Genomic DNA, 13,299 nt, shown 5'->3' with positions numbered 1-13,299 from the left:
AGAGCATATTTAACATAACTTAATAACAATCAGCTAATGTTAGGCACACCATTATTCTTAGGATTTAATACTCCATAATAGAATTTGCACTCTTATTAAGGAACGTTCAGAGGAAGGGGATCTGGCTGAAAAAAAAAAAAAGATTGGGGGGGGTACAGAGAGGAAGTAGATATAAAATAGGCTGGTAGTGTGTGAGCAGTCACTGGTCACTGCATTTCTCTGACTGACCCCTGCACCAGATCAAGGTAGTCTATCCTTTCTTATTATTAAATACTTTCTTAACTCTTTCCATGTAATCTCAGTCTCTCCCCATCTGTGAGTGCTATAAGGTGTAGATGCCAGAAACTGGAGAGACCCAAGTGGCTAAATTTGAGATCTGCAATTGCAGTCAGACCGCTGGTGATAGCGGTCCTAATGTCTGTGGTGCCAGCAACTGGAGTGAAGGAGGGTCTCAGCATCAGCAGCTGAAGAGAGACTACAGATCACAGGAGTGTGTGCCTGCAGTGAGTGAATTTAGTGCCAGTGACTGGAACCAAACCTTGGGTGATGTTGTCTCCTGTACCTGGTGCCAACTGAAGCAGGTGAGAATCCCAGCATGAGCAAGTGGAGAGAGGGCCAAGAGTGATAAGGCTTATGTGCCTGGGCATGAGCCAGTGGGAAGACCAGAATGTTTATATTTTCCCCCAACCTGGTGTGTGTGTGCATGCATGTATGCGCGTGTGTAACTCCTTAGTGGACCAAGCTTTACTATCTGGTGAGTAGGAGGCCTGGTATCTGGGCATCAATATTAGATGAGCTGAGGTCTCATGCTACTATTCATGAGGTCCACAAATGTGTCTCTCTTTTTTGAACCAGAGAGTAAAGGGCTGTGAGTTTTCACTAGTGAGCTTCAGTCCTGATCAGAGAGGATTGTGATTTGACTGTTTTAGATATGTTTTATGTGAGTTCTGGTGATGTTCACATGTGGGTGTTGTTAAAAACAGCGCCCTGTCTGTGGGCTGCCTACGTAGCTGTCTGCATTACTGTCCTCTGGATGTGTGTCTCTGGCATACATGTTCATCTTTGCAAACAGAAAAGCGACATTTGCATCCATTAACCTAGGACAGAGGGACTCCCATGTCTCTGAGTACACTGGACTGGACTCTAGCAGCTGGGAAAGAGGCTTCTCTGGTTTCAGAGTCGTCCAAAGGAGATGCCTTTTTTTAATAAAGAAGATGTCTTGGAAATTCTGATGGATGTTGTGGTCCTGTTCTGAAGATGCACAGAAAATTAATGTGACTCACTCACAACCTAGAGGAAATAGTGATATTTTAACTGCCTCTGTAATGGTAATGCTTAGTGTGGTTAACCTAGACAGTGTTCAATGGAATAAGAACAGTAGTTTTCCATTTGAATGTGTTTTGTTGAATCTGGAGGGCCTTTTACTCCTTAGATGGGAAGATGGGAGATACTAGAAGTGATTAAAAACCAACCCTCTATTGAGATCTTCAGATTACTGTTTTTTTTTCACATATTCCTGTAAGGGAGATCTACACTTCCTGCCTTCCTCAATGGTCTAATTAACCTCTTTACTGGAATAATGAGCTCCCTCCTCACTTGTGGGACAGGACATACTATAGGAATGAGGTGGTTTTGCTTGGAGACACTTTGCTAGAGCTTCATTCATCCATGTGCTTTAGTTTAAAATGGTCTTCTGTTCACTTAATCAGTGAATTACAGCCAGAGTACTTTAAAAAAGGTCATAATTGTAAAAGGACTTCACTATACAAATAGGAAGAGAAGAATTTATTGTTTGTACCATTATTGTTTTAACAGTCTAATAGTTCAATTTGTCTAATACTAACACTCATAGCCCAAATTAATACCCAAAGCTTTATTAATGATAACCCTAAAAATATTATAAAAAACCACCTTCTTACTATCTATTTTTCACTTTGGTATTATGCTCAGTGTTCCGCCTGGTCCCTAGAGCAACACATCAATCTTCCTCAAGACAAGGAGGCAAGACTTGCAGCAAGTCATCAGTATCCTCACATCTTTGCCAAGAGGAGTGTGACATTCATGCTGGAAGTTTCTCCTCTGTCAGTCGAGGGTCCACCTCAGACTACTTTTACATTTTTTCATATCATTATCTGCTTCCTTTTTCCAGGCTGCCAGATGCAGCCTGACAGTTCTCCCCAGCCACCCCCCACAAAACGTTATGATTTGTCAGGCAGTGACTGAGGTGGGGATGGAGTTACCCTCTCCCCAGAGGAACCACCCCAAGAGCTGAAGCTGGAGCAGTGGAGGCAGCAGTCATTGGGCCAAATTGCAGGGATTAAAACAAACCGGACAAGTCCTGAGCCCTTCAACTGTCAGATAAGCACAAATGTCAGCTTGAAGAGACCTTCCTTCTACAACTTTTTTTTTTTTTTTTTAGTTTTTCTTTAGGGAGCAGGGATGATAGCAACAGGGACACAGGAACAGGGAAGAGAAGAGGGCAATTAGAGTTTATGTTTTTGCAGGCTATTTTAGTCTCATTCATGATTTGTTTTGTCAGAGTGTTTTTGTTTTGTTGTGTTTTGTTCGGCTGACTGACTATGGTTTAGTAAAACAGTCTGTCAAGGATGACAGTTTCATCAGAGAAAGCTGTAGATTATGGGGATTATGATCCTTAGTTGTAAAAACATCCTCTGAAATATTCCCTAACCATTGCTCAATGTCACTAGAATGAAGAAAGTGTGGTCAAGCTTTTTGGCCATTTTTATGAATGACGTCAAAATGGCCATAGTTCCTTCAGTGTGAAGGATGAAAATGCATGTAGTATTTGGGGTTTTAATGAAGTTCTGATTCTTTTTTTTAATTATATTGCTTCATGTATATGTTAAGCTTGTTTCAAAAGTACCATAAAATCTGTGACAACATGTCCAGAATAAGAGTTTGCATCTTTCCCATGATTTAAGTGTCACAAAAATATTTATTTTTTAATTACAAAATACTTTCTGTAAAAGAATTCTGACTGATATTTTTTTTTGTCCTTTCCACAACTTATTTTTAACCTAGTTTCAAAACAATTTAAAGTAGAATTTTCAAAGTTAGAGTTTTAGTCTTCTTCAGCATCTTTTATTACATTTGACCTCTGTCATGAACTACCATTCAGTAGACAGTTTGTTCCACAGTACTTTCACCATGGTCCACAAGCAGTATTTGTCCTCACTTTCTGTGTATCCAGGTGAACCAACTTAATGACAGGTGAAACTGACCTGATGATTAAGACTCAGCTCTTCTCCAGACTACATACCCATTCTATGCCAGAGACCATCATTTCTGTCAGTCATACAACTCAGATGTGAAACTACAAATGCGAAGCCTATCTCCCTGTTCTCTGATACAGCTACTATACATGCTTTTTTAGTAATTATTTCCAGTTCAGAGCCATTGAGTTCACATTTTATTCACATCATGTTTGGTGAAGGTACCTTAATTAAGATTATGTTTTCTAGGGTCTTATGTTTCCAAAGAGTGATTTAGGGGACTGAGGCCCTAAAGAGACTACTTCAGTAAGGAAGGAATATTCTAGTTTGAGAGTTAAGGTAAATGCCCTTAAGTTAGGTGATGAGAATATGACAGAAATTTTCACATGCCTTTTGAGGCTAAAGGAGTTTAGGCAATTGTGACTTGACTGCTAATTAACTCTACTAAAAATAGCTATAATTTGCTCTTACAAATCACTATACAGACCAATCTGTCTTAGCTAGTAAGAAAGATATATACACAACAAAGATTTGACAGAACTACAACAAATTACTTGAATTAGTTTGACCTAGTAGATTTAAGTTTTCTTGAGTGTACTCTCCTGGCATGATTTCATTACACATTACAGTAGTCTATTTTTCAAAAGTTCCTGTGAGTTTTGATAATCTTCCTGCATCACACATTTTTTTTGCTTTTATTATCAGAAAAACATAATTGATTTATAAATAATTTTCATATTCATTGACTATATCAACTCAATGTTAAGTATACTAAATCAATATAATGATTAAATATATCTCTGATAGCACTTTACAACAGTAAAATTACACCAGGAAAAAAACAGAAGTATGTTTCTTGTACTTTACTGTTAATTCCTAGAGTAGCTTCAAATGCTGAGTGGCTCAGTGATCCTTTTAAAGGAGTTAGCTAACTTGCACTCAAGTTTCCCTGTTATTAATCTTATGTCAAGGAAAATTCCAGTGACCTTTCCCAAGGTTAAACGTAAATCAATACCTTGGAGAGTAAGTTGTATATTTCACTGACACTCTAATCCAATACTCCAACTAGTAAGTCTTTAACAAAATGAATTGAAACAAATTATTTTAATAAATTAGGGAAGATTACCAACTGTGAGATGAACAATTCTTAGTTCTACAGTAAAAAGTGGAAACTGTCTTATTATAAGAGAAGTAAGACTGCGGGCTCTGAAATAACTTGGAAATACACAGTAATGCACATTCATGAGTCTGTTTTGCCTGTGACCATAACTGATGAGTGAGTCATCCCTCTCCTTCATCCTAACCTGTGCCCCCTTTGTTGTGGTTCCCTTCCCATCTCAGTAGGTCGGGGCAGTGGGTGCAGGACTGCATGGTCCTACCTGTGGGTTAAACCACCACAGGTTGATATATGTCAAGTTGATGTTTCTTTTCTTTTAGACATTGTGTATAAAGATAATTGATCTCTTTCATAATTTGTTTTTACCTGCTTTCCATGACCTATAAATTAATAAAAGGTAAAATCTCTGGTTTCACAGCTGTAGTCCTGCATTATAAAGGTTTTAAAAAGAAATCTCAACAAACAAGCAAAAAAATCCAAAACATCTTGACTGAATCATTAGTCAATCAGGATAACAATTATCACTGAATCTATTTTTAGTTAGCCTTTTATTTGATAGGGTCAGATCCTAAGTCTTGTGAAAATTTTTATAAGACAGAAGTTCTAGTTTATCTTATCTCAACCTTAGTCATTTAATCAAATACTTACAAAGACTGTAGAAAGATCTGTCTTACTGTTGCCTCTGGATGAAGTAAAGACAACTTCAGTAGCAAAAGTGAAAATTCTGCAGAAAAATAAACACTTCCATAGGTTTTTGAATTTTAAACCACATAAAGTACACTGTTAAATTTTGTTCCACAGTCATTCAGAGATTTTTATAGCCTCAGTGTTCCAGGATTTCTGTACTAATATTCACAGGTTGTATGCATACAAAGACATAGCAAGGTGTTGGTTTTTGGGTTTTTTTCCCCTTTCACTTTCTCAGTTCCATTGTTTTCTTCAAATATTTACTATAAAGGTGTATAACAATTTTCTCTTTACAAATCTGTCTGTTCATTTTAATCTGAGTACAATTGTAGTTCACTTTCCATTTAAAATAATTATGGTAGGAAACAATTGCTAAGATGTGTTAAGAATACAAATTTATATTCAGAGAAGCTTGGAGAGTAGTACAGAGGTGGCTTATGTAGAACAGAATTTCTGCCTGCATTTTCCTCAAGTACTTCACATAATTTCTCTGAATGGGGAAAAAAAAAAAAAGGAAAAAAAAAAAAAGAACCTGTTTGAGTGTGCCTACAGTCTGCAAAATCCATGAGAAAACACAGATGTAAATCATATCCAAGAACCATGATGCTTCAGGCATACACAGCCAGGGAAAATTACACTGGAGGATGAACCAAGTGTGATACAACCTTTGAAAAATGTAGACAGGCATTAGGACTAGGAAGAAAGACACCTTGACTCTTGTCTGTAGTTGATGGAAAAACAGACTGAAAATGCTCATGACTTAGTCAATAGCATAAGGCAATACTGATACCAAAAATATTTGTTATTTTTTTTATCTTTCCTGAAAATTAATTTATAATTGATACAGATTAAAACAAGTCCAAAATAACAGATTCATCCATTAATGACATATTCCCTGTCCTACAAGTTCTAGCACTTAAATTGCACTGGTGCATATATCTTGATGCCAACAGCATTTTAATACTTCAGGTAGACATAATCATGACTACACAAGCCAAGTCCACCTGTTACCAGCAGGAGATATTATGAGGGCATGCTACCTTAGGGTCAATAAGAACAGCAGTTTTAGCTCTGAAGAGTTCCCAGATAGACAAATAGTGACCATAGTTTTAAAGCAGTCAAAGCATATGCCTTTAGAATGGGCATGGCTTAATACAGTCACAGGATGAGCAACCTACTGTGAATGCTACATGGTGCAGATATTATAAAAGGTGGCAGAATGTATGCACATGCCATATAAGAATCCAGTTGTCTTGTTTTATAGACCATACATTTGGGAGTTAAAATTCAGTATATGCATCTTGAATGTTATCAGCTGAAGGAAAAGTGGGAGAGGAAGGAAAGAAGGGAAGGAGCTAGAGACAGGAGGAGGGGAAGGAAGAGGAAGGAAGAAAAGGAAGTGAAGAAGAAAGGAAAAGGAAGGAGAGAAGGAGAGAAAGGAGAAAGGAAGAAAGGGAGGGAGGGAGGGAGGGAGGGAGGGCAGGAGGGCGGGAAGAAAAGATTAAGCAATTTCTCAGAGGCCTCATTATGGCATCAAAGTTTACTACATATTAGTGGCACCCATCTGCTCCTCAGAACATTTTCTCGTTCACTTTGTTGTGTTGTAGTTTCTCAAGATTTGTATAATGAGGTACCTTTTGCAATCCTCAATATTCCTAGGAAGAAATTGTCTTCTAAAAAAACCCACAGTCCCAGTCAGACAGGTGGCTGAAGAATTTCAGCACACGTAATAACTGGTGATGATTCCAGTATCTCAGTTTCATTAATTATGACTTCATAGCATTATACATCTGATTAGTTAATTTCCCATCTTTATATTTTACTTGTGAAAAAATGCCTTTTTTTAATGAAAGGGATAAAATAGATTTAATATACCTAATAAGGTCAGGCACTGATTTTTCAACTTAGAAAATCAATCAGCTATACCGAATGAGCTATTTCATTTGATGTTGATGTGCTCTGGACTAAACTGCATATGTAAATGATATTTTTCAACAACTTATTGTAAATAGTTATATTAATGTGACTTAAAAGATGTATATGTTGATAAAAAACCTTACTATATTAAATATTACCATGAGTTCTCAAAAGCAAGAAGAATATGGTTAATATCTCAAGCTCTAGATGACTAAGCAATTAACACTTATCAAAATTGTCTTCTGGAAAATAGTTCTTCTTTAAGAAACCTTACATTGTTTTTATGTACTAAATTTGGACTTTGGAAAATAACAACATCTGTAAAGTGCTAAAATATATAGCATTATGTAAACGGCATAAACAAAACTGATTGACATTTCAGATGTAGGCATAAATCATTAAGTTATGTTATTTTTGTTCCTACTCTGATCAGTATCTCTTTCCATGTATGACAGAAAACATGAAATCAACATTTCTAAACCTTTTAAAACTAAAAGAGTGTGAATAAATGTGCTGCAGGTAATACAACTGCAGCTTTTAATATAAACAAATACAATCTCATATAACTAGGAGAAAAGAAAGTATCATCTTTACAAAGAGCTTTCATAGTTGCAAAAGAAGGGACTATTACTTGATACCACAATCATTTAAAAAGATGTTAAATTATAATAGAAAAACAGAAGAGGGCCAGATACCAAAAAGTAATCTAGAACCTATCCCCTTCCTTCAGGCTAAGTTTATCATTACAGGGAGTGCCTGCTGCAAGTTGTTGGCAGTGGGGGCTGCAGGAGGGTGTCTGTGAGGAGAGGCTGGGTCTGCCCTGTGCCAGACACAGCCAGTTGCAGCCATCTCCAACTGACCCACCGCAGGGCACGGCTGAGCCCCCCAGCCAAGGTGGCGGCATCTCTGGGAAAATGTATTTGAGAAAGGGCAAAATGCTGCACAGGCATAGAGGAGTGAAGGAAAAAAATGTGTGAGAAACAGCCCTATGAATGACAAAGTTGGAGAAGAAGGAGAGATGGAGGTGCCCCAGACGCTGCAGCAGAAATTCCCCTGCAGCATATGGAGACACCACAGTGGAGCAGGTATTTCCCTAAAGGGTGTATATGGAGTGAAATTAGGCCTGGGAAAGGGGAGGGAAAAGGCGTAGCTTTAGTGTTTTTCCTTGTTTCTCACAACCTAAATCTATTTTAATTACCAATAGATTAAATTCATTTTCCCCAAGTTGAGCCTGCTTTTCCCACAGCAGACAGTAGTTGGTAAGCAACCTGCCTGTCCCACAGAGTTTTTTCATTCCTGTTGTTCTCCATTTTCTGTCCCTGTCCTATTGAGGACGGGCAGTGAATAAGCAACGAGGTAGGCATTTGCCCTTAGCCAAGTTTAAACCACCACAATAATTCATAGCAATATTTTTCTCATATGTTCTTGAAGATCTCCAAAGATAGAAACTTCATAATGTCCCAAGCCATTCTGTTCTATCCACCTAACTAAAAGTTTTCTTAACAACTGATTTAAATATTTTTTGCAAAGTTATGTTTGCTATACTCTGTGACCAGAGTATAGCAAACAGAATCATTCTCACTATTTGCAACAGTCTGATTTACCTGAAGATCATTATAGCTCTGTTCAGTCTTAACTTCTCTAGTGTAGACTACCTCAAATATATTAATACCTTTGTTATTTTCTACCTGTTTTGTTCCAGACTTTTTCTGAGGCTTGATAGTTAACTAACTCATCCATAACTCTTTGTTTTCTCTTTTGTTTTCTTTTCTTTCTGAAGTTAGGCATTACACTTAAATCTATTATTTCAGTGAAATGAGTTCATATGCTAGGGTAGGGACTTGAAGACGGTTACGTGTTTTTTGCAGAGGTGTGTATTTGCTACAGTGTAATACAACCTACTTACTTAAACATTATTTTGACTTAAAACCCGAAACCAAACAAGTAAAAAGCATTCTATATGTTTCCTTGTTCTGTCAGGAATGAAGACACAAAACATAAACAGAAAGACTACCTCTAAATATAATATAGTTTCCTTCTAATAACCCAAGGAGTTGTAAAGTCTCTATCTATTGCACTGTGAAGACTATACTCAGACGGACACCAAGTATAGGTATATTCATATTTTTGGTATACTGAGAAAAGACAATGACAGATGAAAAAATGCCTAGATGCTTGTACTTCTTTTGAAGAAGGCTTAATTAGCTGCATAATTTGGGGTCTACTTAACTCAAATGTTGTGTCTAGTTCAGACAGTCATTAAATATGGACAACCTGACCAATCAAACACAGTCAGAAAAGCTTCAGATCAAATACTAAATAAAATTTCCCTGAATGACAATAAATCCATATTTAGATATGTAGAAATCCATGGTAGGATACCAGAGTGACCAGCTCTGCATACCCAGTTCTGAAGCATGGCATCTGCAGAATCAGTTCTTTTTTATGTAGTCTTATGTACATTATAAAGGCACTTCCAAACACACTATGAGTTATAAGCAACTTTATTAGCTTGCTACACAATTTTATATAAGTAATTGGCCATTGACGTGCATTACACTGAGGTATTTGACATGTTTCTGTATTTTAAAAACTTCTACTTTAAACTCTACAAAGTTGTGAGTTCAGCCTTGTGATTATTCACTTTTGCACAGCTGTGTAGTCTTCAATAGCACACAGTGCACAACAATGGTGCTCAAAAGCATACCACTGTATATATGTATCACTTTCCTAATTAAATGTTATTAATATCTGCCTACTGCAATTTTAGTTACAGCTTTGAATGTGGTTCTTTTCAGATTATAGAACAGTCATAATATACAGTCAGTGCAGACACATATCTTACCTCATCTGCCCTAGAATTTTCTGTCTCTCCACTGACAACAAAGATATCTACAGAAAGCAAGTTACTAACTTGCATGTCTCAGTTAAATGCATAACATCTGATGGAGAAATTCTGTGGGTTCTATTTCATTATCAAGGAAAAAGGGGATGACTCAAACAGTATAAACAAAGGAGGAAATAGGGAATGAGAAGCCATTTAGACATTAATTCTAGGTAATTGTTAATTTTATTTCATTATTTCAACATCTGCTAGATGCATCATGGAAGGGAATATCATCAATAGTATTCATTTATGAAGTATTCAGTTCTGTAAAATATTTCTTAAGGTAAAAGTACATGCTGCGTCTCTCCCAGCTTCAAAGTATACTGCTGTAATAACCTTTATTTAATAAAATATATATGAAGTATGACAAGCAGTAGAAAGTACAAAGGGCATTTCTACTTCCTTCCATAGGACCAGAAGAGAGCAGGCATGTTCTTTTCTTTATAGCCCTGTACAGCTAAGTTATCCAGAACTATGTTCAGGTTCATATTATAAGCATAATCAGTGAAGAACTAGAAGGATTTAGACTCAAGACTTAACAATAATCTTTTGCATAACTTATGAAGAGAAAGCAACACCACAAAAGAGAACATAGTGGAGGAAAGGTAGGAAAAAAACCAAAACAAACCAAAACAAAACAGGAAAAGGAGATTTATTTCTATGAAACTAAGTTGAATGATTGTGAGACTATGTGGAAGATAGGCTCAGAAAGTGACGTCAGCTAAAAGACTGAACAGAAATGAAGAGTCAGAGAATGATATTTTAGATTTAGTAATCACTATTTAAAGAAAAAAATAACTGAAAGCCAAAGAAGAGATCAAATATTGAAAAAAAATAAGAGGAATATAAATGGTTGAAATAAAAACAGAGCCATGCTTTGCAAAAAGCCAAAAGTGAGTATAAGGAATAGCAGTTATGCATAGGAGTCTAGGGAAGCCAAGGAGGCTGATGAATGAGAGGTAGCTCAAACCTGACATTCTTTGTTAACTGTAAACCACAGCAAATACCAAGAACAAAAGAGCTCTACGTCAACACAACGCTGGGCCTGAAATGGGAGACATGCCAAAGGCTCCATTAAGTCCACAAAATATATCACTATTCGTTTTTATGGAAGTGATTGGATACTGGGGTGATGGATGAATAGACAGATAGGTAGATAATACAACAAACAGATTGTTCATGGTTTGACTGTCATTATTCATATTTAGCAATCACAGTAGGATTGGTGAAGACAAAGCATACATTGCAATCTATTGGGTTAATATTGATGAAAACATAGGGATGTAATATTTCTTTTAGTTCTGCCTGTGCTGCCATTTCACTTACAGAGTTATAAATTACACTTACTGAGAAAAAAAAAAAAAAAGGTGATATGAAAACTTAAGTATAGACAGCATGCTGAAGTCTCACAAACTCTGACAATGTAAATATTAAAAATGATAGTAATTCTAGAAAGAAGACAAATACTGTAGGAAATAATAAAACTAATAGTCAGTAAAGGCATTGCCACTCTGAATAGCAGACTGTTTAAAATTCTCAACACCAGGCAATTACCAGTTTTTTAAAGGAAAAGTAGTTCGAAATCAAATCCATTGTTTATGAGCAAAATTAAAAGGCAGATATTACTATTTCACAGTGGTGTGATAATAATGGCTTCTTAAATCCATATAGAGGGGGAAAAATAAAGAGAATAAGACAGAATGCCATGAAATTGAAAAAAATAGAAGATATTTGGGGTTGTTTTTTTGTTTGGTTGGGTTTTTTTTTCAGTTCAGTTCCTTACTGAATTAATTCTAGCTGTAATTCCATTAATTTTTGTATAAAAGATTGCACAAGCAAAAATATATCTTCTTCAAAGACTTTGTGACTGAAACAACATCAGTTAAACTCTAGGAAACTATGGCTAAACCTCCAAAGTCACTCATCAGGACACTATAGGAGACAAGAATACTCAGGTGCCATACATAAATCCATGCTTATTTACTGGGTAAGTGTAGCCACAGTGGAATTCTGTATGCATAAATGACTTGCACTGCATGTATCTCATTGATGTATCCTATATAATATGCAGGACATATCAACAGAAAATGATTGATTAACCAAAATCAGATTTCATGAAATGGGAATTTTTTTATAGCACCTACAATAGCAAAAAAAATATGCACAACAATAGAAATCATAGTACCTCACTGCTTACCTATTCATAAAAATGAATGTTACTACGATGAACTATTTTATATCCACAGTGATTTTACTGCATCTTCTCATAGGAAAATATATAATCTAAACCTTGCTTAATATTAAAAATATCTGGTGAAAAAGCTATAACAACCAAATAACATATCCCTCTGTAAACTTTCAAAAGTATTGTGGTTTGCAAATCTGTATCAGATAACCACATAGTAAGGTGATTATATTTGGAAATGTAAACCTTTGAAGACTGGTTCTTAGGGAAGTGAGGTGTGCAAATACACCTGAGAGATCATCAGCAGTGACCTAACAACAACCCATTACTGACTTCAGTACAGAAGGTAAAGCTGTGGTAATGTAATTTGCTAAATATACCAGTTAGGATGCTCTGTCAATAAAGAGGAGAATTAAAAGAGTTTTACAGGGAGGTTTATGTGACTTGGAAGACTGAAGTAATAAAAGTATTACATGTTATACTTTTAAAGAGTTAAAAAAAATAAAAATCAGTTAAAACTCGAAACTCATCAATGGTGAGGAAAACATATGTGTTTTGACTGATCTCAAAGAAACCCACAGAGAGCCACCAGTACAGTACTATCATGAATAATATGACAATCTTGTGTCATTTTACTCAAGGCATTTTCAATTGACATATGGAGGTCTTCACACCTTTACAAAGTACAATAATGAAGTAAGAAACTCAGTTGACATATATTCTGTGAAGTTCTGCTTATCCTCATGAGAGAAAAAGGGCGTTGGGCAAGTAAAGCACAAAGAAGTGAAGACAAGACTATATGAACTTTTTTTGGTAGTCTAGCAAATTACAGTGTGAGAAGAAGTACAATATTTTGTTTACTAAGTGAACTTTGAAAAGCTTCTATAATTGTGCTACTGTGAATGTCCTGTAGAAACCAAAACCTAGCTTGTGAAACAAACAGCCTGACTAATTTTAAAATGAATCATGGAACGGTTTAGGCTGAAAGTGACCTCTGGAGGTCACCAGGTCCAAACCCCCTGCTCAAACAGGGACACCTAAAACAAATTTCCCCAGGCCATGGCTTTTGAGTATTTCCAAAGATGGAAACTCCACAACTTCTCTGGGTAACTTGTTAACCACACAGTGAGAAAGTTTTTTTCCTGATGTTTGGATGAACTCTCCTGTGTTTCAGTTTGTGCCCATTGCCTCTGGTCCTGTCACTGGGCATGGTGGACAGCTCCATCTTCTTTGGACCTCCCTCCTCCCCTTTCAGGTATTTATATACATTAAT

The sequence above is a fragment of the Antrostomus carolinensis genome, unplaced genomic scaffold (genome assembly GCF_000700745.2).
Source record: "Antrostomus carolinensis isolate BGI_N321 unplaced genomic scaffold, ASM70074v2 scaffold12881, whole genome shotgun sequence".
NCBI lineage: Eukaryota > Metazoa > Chordata > Aves > Caprimulgiformes > Caprimulgidae > Antrostomus > Antrostomus carolinensis.
This window is presented reverse-complemented; position numbering follows the sequence as displayed.